This window comes from Cucurbita maxima, unplaced genomic scaffold (genome assembly GCF_002738345.1).
Source record: "Cucurbita maxima cultivar Rimu unplaced genomic scaffold, Cmax_1.0 Cma_Scf00055, whole genome shotgun sequence".
NCBI lineage: Eukaryota > Viridiplantae > Streptophyta > Magnoliopsida > Cucurbitales > Cucurbitaceae > Cucurbita > Cucurbita maxima.
In genome coordinates, this window is record NW_019272071.1 from 183,563 (window position 1) to 193,978 (window position 10,416).

Here is a 10,416-nt window from a genome sequence, read left to right on the forward strand (position 1 = left end):
CCAAAATCCATCTATGTGGGTTATATTGAGCTGTGGACCCTCCCGTGTCCATGCTAAGTCATTTACGAATCCCATACAGGATAGCGGATACATATTCCAACCTCTGACACATGGATGAGGATGTAATGTCAGCACACCCATATCGTCCGACACTGTCCTTGAAAAATCCATTTCAAATAAAGTTGCTTGAGACACTTGTGTTGCTATGCTCACCCACACTATGACACAAATTTGGCAGGCATTTATATTTAATATAGATGGATTTAACTCAAGAATCGTGTGTCTAAACTCCTTCCAAAACCCCGATTTTCAAGGTTAAGGCTCAGGCCCCTACCTAGCCCTTACCAAACCTACCTTTGACACTCTTATCTACTTGTTGCCTCTATCATGTTCATATATCATCTTGGCTTCAATTCACACTTTATGTGATGTATTGGACGATATATCGTCTTCCTCGATCACATTATAGCACTTGTCTTGTTTTGACCCTTGTGTAGCCGATTGGAAGTGGTGTCACCGTGTCTCTCTACACGTGAGGGTCACAACCTATTCTCTTCTTAGTATTGTTGTGATACTATTGATCTGTCCTAACATAAAAATTCACTAAAATGCCGAAATCTAACTATCGTGACTTTGTTTCCATGTCCTCCTCAACTGACCTCGTCATCTGTACATGGGAGTCGTACTTTTACTTGGAAAAATAGTAAACATTTTAAATACTCATAAGTAGTTTCACGGTTAGGACCAACAAATGCAATCACATGATATTTTTAAGTCCGTGCAGAGTTGGATGTGTAGTACTTCTCTACACATGGTCCACGCACGCACATATGAACCCACCATACGTGCTCATATACGTACAACTAGTGCAGGCTCGCAATGCAGAAGTTATAGAGGGAAAATAACGCACATCATATCATAATGTATCACATCCGTACTAATCATATTGAGGAAGTATCCAAATGTTCGTGACACACAACATGCATGAACCTTCATAGTTTTAAATCATGGTACATAGTCATTATGCAAATTACTTTCATGACATAAAGTTCTTATGAGACATGCATATGTGTACCAGACATATCTATCTACATGGTTCATCAATGTCGCACGTGAACATGCTATCATAACATACATGGCGTGACATACTTGAAGTAAATGCATCATATAAAATTCATATCATGACGTAGTTCATAACATAAGATAATCATCACATATCATATATAACACACCATAGCATCATAAAAATATGACACATAAATAGGCCACAAGGTATTTGTCATTCATACATCACACAAGTCATTCAACCAAGCCTAGTGACGTTTCAATGGTAAAACCACTTACCAGATTGCCCTACGCTGAAGTCACTAAATACTCTTGATGCTAGAGGGAATGAACATTTCATTCATATAGAGAAAGCATTAGGAAACATTTTGATTTTATTCAAAATTTAAAGAAACCAATAAATATGAGAGCAAGAACTCTATCTTTTGCAGTTTATGCCATAAAATCTTGTAATTAATGATATTAGTTTTTAATAATAATTTTATTATTTTATTCACAATTTAATATTATCTATGATATGAAAATCCAAGGTTATTAATGTAATCTTGATCGTGGTTAATATACAAGAGGGTTATGTTCAAGCAATAACCTGAAGGGTCTACAGTATATGGAAGGGTTGGGTATCTTATCCTTGTAACATTATTGATACAACCCACCTTGTAATTGTTACAAATAATTTAATCTAAATCGTGTACGTGGAGACATGTGAGTGAAGGTATCATATAATATTGAACCAAGAAATATTTTATCTCTTCTTATAAATCTGTTAATTGAAAAGATGATTACTTCACATGATGATCAATATACAACTCGATCTAAATCATGAGTGAGTTATGAACTCCTGCATGTGAGGGTTTGTCTTTTTATTTGCATAAGTGAGAATGACATTGTAAACGATTCAATATGTCTACCATTTTGAGGACTTGGCGAAATAGAGAGTTAGAAACATAATATCACAAAATGAAATTCACTCTTTTTCACAAAAGTAGATGAGTTGTTCTCTTAAGTGCTGATTTCGGGACTTGAACAATGGACCCCACTCACTCATTGGCCCGATATCATAAACAAATTGTTCAATCAGTGGTACTTAAGGTGAAATATGTAATTACAAGGGTAAAATAGACTTTTGACTCAGCTGTAATTATGACAGCTCGTGAATGATTGACTTATTTGTAATGAGTATATCAATGGACATAATTTGTCCTACCATGTATAAAAGTGCAACTCTTGGTCTATGGTTCACGTAGAAATGAACGTATTAGCTCACGTAAAAGTACGCGTAAAATACCAAAGGGCGTTATTCATGTTCAAGCAAGTTTCAACAATACAATTGTGACTGTTACAGATGTACGGGGTCGGGTAATTTCTTGGTCCTCCGCTAAGTTTCAACAATACAATTGTGACTGTTACAGATGTACGGGGTCGGGTAATTTCTTGGTCCTCCGCTGGTTTTCAACAATACAATTGTGACTGTTACAGATGTACGGGGTCGGGTAATTTCTTGGTCCTCCGCTGGTACTTGTGGATTCAAAGGTGACTGTTACAGATGTACGGGGTCGGGTAATTTCTTGGTCCTCCGCTGGTACTTGTGGATTCAAAGGTCCAAGAAGAGGGACTACGGGGTCGGGTAATTTCTTGGTCCTCCGCTGGTACTTGTGGATTCAAAGGTCCAAGAAGAGGGACACCATTTGCGGGTAATTTCTTGGTCCTCCGCTGGTACTTGTGGATTCAAAGGTCCAAGAAGAGGGACACCATTTGTTGCTCAAACCGCAGCAGGAAATGCTATTCGGGCAGTAGCAGATCAAGGTATGCAACGAGCAGAAGTCATGATAAAGGGTCTTGGTCTCGGAAGAGATGCAGCGTTAAGAGCTATTCGTAGAAGCGGTATACTCTTAAGTTTCATACGGGATGTAACCCCTATGCCACATAATGGCTGTAGGCCCCCGAAAAAACGACGTTAGTGGAGTCACGTGAATCAATTAATGGAATTGATTAATTAAAAAGTTTAATTAATTAATTATGTGTCCTTATAATCTGTAAGTCCATTGTTGTCTTATAGTGTATAAGAGTGCAACTCTTCATCTATAGTACAGTAACCTATAGTCAATGAATGAAAATTGATTAATTCATTTTGCGTCGTTCTAGATCTATAATTTCTCTTACTAGCTTTAATAATACTAAAAGATTCAATTTAATTAAAATAAAATAAATATTTATTATATTTATACCATAAATATAAAAATAATTAATGTATATTAGAGACATTAAATAAAAATATTTAAAATTTGAATTAGATTCAAATTAGTTAAACTTCCACGCGTCTTCACACTTAGATTTTGTTTCAAGGTTCCAACAAGCTTGGCCGTTGTATTTAGTTTTTACTCTAATATTAATTGTTTTATTTTAAATTTTAATAAAATCAAAATGGTTTTTAATGCTCGAAACGTTCTCTCCAATCCCTCAAATTTTTCTTAAAGGAGCTCTCACAGACCTTCTTTAAGACGCTCCCATAAGTCTTGACCTTGTGTTCGAGTCCTTACTCTCGTATTAATTACTTTATTTTAATTCTTAATAAAATCAAAATGGAAATTTCTCTCTAATTCCTCCCGATTTTCTTCAAGGAGCTGCCACAAACCTTGACCTTGTGTTCGAGTTCTTACTCTCATATTAATTGTTAGTTTGTTTAATCTTGTATTACAGTTTTAGTATTTGTGGCTAATAACGAGGGAAGTTATTAGCCGTTGTTGCTGGGAAGTTATTGTATGTTATTAGCAGTTATTTAGTTTTTTTTTTCTATCTACATATGAACCGTGTAACAAGTTGAAGAAGATAAGGAAGTTGGTTTTGTTTATTTTTTTTCTGAGTATTGTCTCTTTCTTGCATGAGTGTTTCTAACAATTGGTATCAGAGCGTGGTTACATGTCAAAGATCATGCCGAGAAATAATAACAACACTGGAGAGAGAGGAGAGTCGTCGAAGTCTGCAACAAAGGAAGGTCTGGTATCACTCCAATACCTGACGTTATCGAGAACCAACTATTCAGCATGGGCTATGAAGATGAAGGTCTATTTGCGTGCTCAAGGGGTGTGGGACGCAATCAAATCAACTGAGTCTCTGGATAGTCTTGATGAAAGGAAGGATCAAACGACCTTAGCAACTATCTACCAAGCAATCCCTGAGGAAATGTTGTTTTTGTTAGCAGAGAAAGAGATAGCAAAAGAAGCATGGCAGACATTAAAAACTATTCATGTCGGTGTTGAACGTGTAAAGGAGGCAAAGATTCAAACTCTGAAGATTGAGTTGAAATTATGAATATGAAAAAGTCCGAGACTATTGATGATTATGCAGCAAGGTTGACAGAAGTTGTTAATAAAATACGTACTTTTGGAGACAAGTTTGAAGAGGCATACTTAGTTAAAAAATTTCTCCACTCAGTACGCCCTAAATTTCTTCATATCGCATCGGCAATAGAGAAATTTGCCGATTTAAAGAGGATGACCATGGAGGAAGTCATCGGTCGTCTTAAAGCATACGAGGAACGGATCGGTGGCAACAAAGAGAATGTTGAGCATGTTTTATTGACTCAAGGAGAATGGAAAGAGAAAAAAACGTAGCGACAATTGAGGTCATAGTCGAGGGCGAGGTCATAGTGGTCGCTGGAGAGGGAGAGGTCATGGACATGGAAATGACTCGTTTCATCAAGAGAAGAAGGCTGACAAGAGCAAGGTAAGATGCTACAATTTTCAGGGCCTAGGCCACTATGCCTCAGAATGTCGGAAGGTGAAGTGTTATAATTGTCAAAAGATTGGCCATTATGCATCCGACATAGATCGAAGAAAAGAGAGGATCATTATGCATCCCACTATAGATAGAAGAAAAGGGAGAATTAGACGCACTTAATTGAGATGCAAAGTGATGAGGATGAGCCAACCTTACTTACGGCACAAGTTTGTGAAGTTCGAACTCTCGGTTCACTAGAGTTGACGGAGATGGCTCTTTATGAAGAGAAGGTTGTCCCGGAAGAAATTGAGAAAAAAAACAACATTTGGTTCCTAGATACGGGAGCCAACAATCACATGACTGGTTTTAGAAGTTTGTTCTCGAAATTGAACGAGTCAGTGACCGACACGGTGAAGTTCGGAGATGGATCACTTGTAGAGATAAAAGGACGTGGAGATGTGATGCTGCAATGTGAAAATGGAGATCACTGTATTCTTTCCGATGTATATTTCATTCCTAAACTTAAAAGTAACATTATAAGTTTAGGACAATTGGATGAATAGGGCTGTAAAGTTGATATCGAATATGGTTTACTTGTCATTTTCACAAAGGCAAAGAAGTTCTTGGCAAAAGTGAAGCAGTCAAGAAATAGGCTATACACAATTAGCCTAAAAACAACGAAACCAACATGTCTACTTGGTAAGTTGTCTGAAGATTCTTGGTTGGCATGCTAGATATGGGCATTTGAATGTTGAGGCTTTAAGAAACCTGTCTACGAAACTGATGGTGAAAGGAATTCCACATGTTGAAAGGATCAAACAAGTTTGTGATAGTTGTGTAATCACTAAACAACGAAGAACACCATTCCCACAACAAGCGAATTTTCGAACCGTTAGTGTTCTACAATTGGTGCATGGTGATTTGTGTGGTCCAATTACTCCAACAACTTTTGGAGGTAATAAATTCTTTTTGTTGTTGGTAGATGATTTTAGTAGATATATGTGGATTGAATTGCTAAAAACTAAATCTGATGCATTCTTGGGATTCAAACGTGTAAAAAATAAAATTGAAACTGAATTCGGAAAGAAATTGCAATCAAATGGAGAAGAAGATTAGAAATTGCAATCAAATAATCTTCTTCTCCACCACCCTTACGACGTCAAAACCAACAGGGGTGGTGGAGAAGAAGATTACAGGATTCAAAAGTCATTGAAAAGAAAGGATCGGGGTTGTTAAACCGAGAGGACTCTGATACCATGTTTGATTAATCCACCACACCTAAATGGTGTGAAAGTTATCTTATTTATAATCAAATGAATTACAAGGATATGGAAATAGTAATAAATGAAAATAACAATAAATGGAAAGATACGACAAATATTAGATATTTGCCTTATAATAAAATATCAAATATAATATATATGGTAAACTATAATTTATTACTAAATATCCTTAACAGGGATGATTTGTTAGTTTGTTTAATCTTGTATTACCGTTTTAGTATTTGTGGCTAATAGCAAGGGAAGTTATTAGCCGTTGTTGCTGGGAAGTTAACTAGCACTTATTTAGTTTTTTTTTTCTATCTACATATGAACGGAAGAAATAAGGAAGTTGGTTTTGTTTATTTTTTCTGAGGATTGTCTCTTTCTTGTTTAAGCATTTCTAACATTAATTACTTTGTTTTAATTCTTAATAAAATTAAAATGGTCTCCAATGCTCAAAACTTTCTCTCCAATCCCTCGAGATTTTCTTCAAGGGACTACCACAAGCCTTGATCTTGTATTCGATCATGTATGAGTTGGCGTGGATAGGGTCATGGCATCACAAGTTGGATCGTTGGTGGGCGGCAAAGCCACTGGCACGCCTACTAGGTTGGAGTAGCATATGGGATGGACTGCATGAATCATTGAGTTAGATTGGCGATTGCAGTATGAACTAGAGCGGTATGGGTCGCAGGCGTCGTTGATATGGGTTGGACATGTTGGTGGGCGACATAGCCACTGGCATGTCTACTAGGTTGGAGTAGCATATGGGATGGACTACATGGATCATTGGGGTGGATTGACGATTGCAGTATAGGCTAGAGCGGTTTGGGTCGCAGGCATTGTTGATGTGGGCTGGATAGTCAAAGGTGGCATAAGTTCAAATGATTCAGTTACAAAATAACACAACTTTCAAGGTAAATAACATTAAAATAATATTAAAAATGACACAAGAGGAAAATACACGATCTAGAGGTTTCTCATGTACGACTCTACACGCTCTTGTCATTAACCGTAATTAACACTCCATCTAAAAAATAAAGATTAACAATAATAAATATAAAGATATTCAGTAAGCACCTACTTGTAAACTCTTCGTTGGACTTAATCCTTATGACGGTTTCTTAACTTATGTGCTCATAAACTTACTCTTACATTAGCCAATACCATGACATGTAGTCTGGACTAGCCCTATAAGGCTCATACGTATCAAAAATCCTATATATTCTTGCTCTAGGGGTGTATACCTAACCCTTTTGGGCCATAACGTAGGATTTCATATATGCTTAACTTTATGCTTTCATTAGTTCGTCATCAACCTTACATTAATTGTGCGTGAGTCAAATTGCATTTATAACTGGCTTTGGGATAAGTCTTGTGTGTATGAGGTAAGTCATAACCTATGAACATACAAGTACTTCGACCGTCTATCCCCCATATGTATCTGTCTATTGGGTGTTCCCCAATAGTATACCCAATACGACTCCTAGGACCTTCGTAGGGTGACCACTAAATTTTATGTACCAAGTAAACTCTGACCACTCTAGGAAAGTTCACGATTAGGCATTACTATCCAGTAACCCCTACATGATACTTAATCAACCCGAAATGCCTAATAGGGTTGATATGTAGACTTTATGAATAAGAAAACGTAAAATATCAGTTCATGTTCATTCCTATATTATTCTAAACTCTCTAAGGCACATAACGAATATCCAAATCTTTTAACTGGGCAAACACGAGTGTCTAGACCCTATAACATGCTTTTATGAGTAATATCATACATATATCAATGTCCGTCCGACATGCTTAGTCAAATGATTAACAATCATATAAGACATGCTGGAGTTCTAAACATATCATTAGGACTAATCAGAGTTCTCAAACATACCCGCAGAAGTTGTAAAACATGTTATCATGCTGGACCAGATAACCACAAATAATATATCTTGATCAATTAGACCTATAATCATGCTTCCTAATCGGTATCCTAATGTTCTAATCAATCCCTACCACTATTACTTAGAAAAATAATCCATGTTGTTACTTAATTGTGTCGACTACTTCTCGAGCTTGGTTTTGGTCTTTAAGAATTTAAATTTTTTACGAAAGTCCTCAATTAGGTCATATTTTCAGTCAAAGAGTACTATTGAAATCAGAAAAAAGAAAAAAAAAAAAAAAAAAGGTTGAATGGGTAAAAAATAGAAGTCTAGTTCAATTGGACCAAAACCGGCTAACCGGCTAGGTCCGGTTCAATTGGACTAGCTGGGTTCGATTTAATACTTAGAAAAACGCATGGCCAGCGGCTCCACACACCACACTTAATATTTTTTTTATTAAATCACATAAATCCAAAATTTCTAAAATAAATATTCATTTTATTATTTTGGGTAAATATCTAATATAACTTTATAATATTAGTATTTCTTGTCAAAATATATATTATAACTATCCAAAATTCCTAATATAAGTATTTCTCGTCAAAAAGTTCGAATGGTTACTTACTGGGTTTGGGGAATCCTTAGTGACAATTTTGTTAGGATCGCATAACAATGCACACACTCGATCAAGATAAACACAAAGAAATAGGAGAGAAAATGCAAGGAGGAATATTGGCTAAAGGTGTGTATTGATGGCTTCAGGTATGTACACCAAAAGAGAATATAGAGCAGGAAGAAAGTACGTCTTGAAAGCACTACCTAATGGGATATATATATATATAATTTCAGTTTACTAAACATAGCTTTAACAGATTTAACGAACCAACTATCTACTATATATATATTTATACCACCCACTTGGAGACTGATTTCTTCACTGCACCATACCAATTGAGGCTTTGCACAACCTGAATGTTCCAACGTCAACACATTTTGTCAACATGTTTGTTGGATTCTTTGGACCTTCTATCCTTCGCCAAACACGTCACCATCTTCCACTAACCTGCGAAGGAAATGATATCGTCTTCTATGTTTTTTCTTTGAATGATAGGTTGGGTTCCCCACCAAAATTACTAACTAATCTGTATAAAGAATCTTCTCGTGCTGCTTCTTGCCCAATTATTCTAGATAGTCTGTCATCCATATCATCTCGTTTCCAACTTCAGCTATTGCCACGTACTCAGCTTTAGTAGTTGAAAGAGCAATGCATTTCTAAAGCTCAGACATCCCATCATCCATGGCTTGCTCCCACTTGGTTGTATCCTCCAACTGTAGGGTCTCATCAAAGAGCTCTGGTTTCCTTCATCAGTCAGCAACAAATAGTGTAATGACGGTATATACCTATTGGGTACTCTACTAGCTCTAGATAATCTTTTCAACACCTTCTTAGGTGTCACTTGCTCCACTTCTGGTTCCTCAACAATAGTCTAAGAAGTTTTTTGAGTATCTGCTACAACATCACTCTATGAATTATTCTGTAACTCAATCTTAACTTCCACTTGCCTCATTGCCTGGGAACCTTTTTTCTCTTTGTTCTTATACAAGACATTTTTCATCTAAAGTCACGTCACAATATCTCACAATTCTCTTGTTCTTGACATCCCAAAACTTGTACCCGAACATGTCAGAATCATATCCTATGAAGTAACACTTCATAGCCTCAGCGTCAAGCTTGTCACTCTTCTTTGGGTAAACACGAAGATATGCAGTACAACCAAAAGTTCTCAATTGAGACTTGAGTTCTTTTCGTGTCCATACTTCTTTTAGAAACTTGAACTCCAATGGTACTAATGGCCCTCTATTGATCAAGTAGACTGTTGTATTCAAGAACATTAGCCTATAATGTATTTGACAATCTAGAATGAATCCTCATACTCCTTGTTTGTTCATTTAATGCTCTGTTCAACTTTTCAGCAACACTATTTTGTCTTGTTTTACTAGAAACTTTTCTCATTAATCGAATTCCCTCAATTGAACAAAATGCTTTGAATTCTGACTTGTCGTACTCTCCTCTATTGTCAGACCTCAGACATTTGATTTTTAAGTCAATCCGATTTCCAACTTCAGCTTTCCACTTCTTGAAGGTGGCAAACACATCTGATTTGTGTTTCAGGAAATAAATCCAAATCTTCCTACTGAAATCATTGATGAAGGTGACGTAGAACTTTGATCTATCAAGTGATGAAACTGGATATGGTCCCTAAACGTCTGTATGAACGATTTCCAACCACAATTTCGTCAATTTCCTGGCAGCCTTTGTGAAGCTAACTCGTTTCTGTTTGCTCATAACACAGTTCTCATAAGGACTCATATCAATAAATTTCAAACCTTCTAAAACTCATTTCGTAGCCAACATCTTCAATCCTTTGACGCTCAGATGTCCAAGTCTATTATGCCATAGACTTGAATTTGAAGCACTCTCAGCAAAG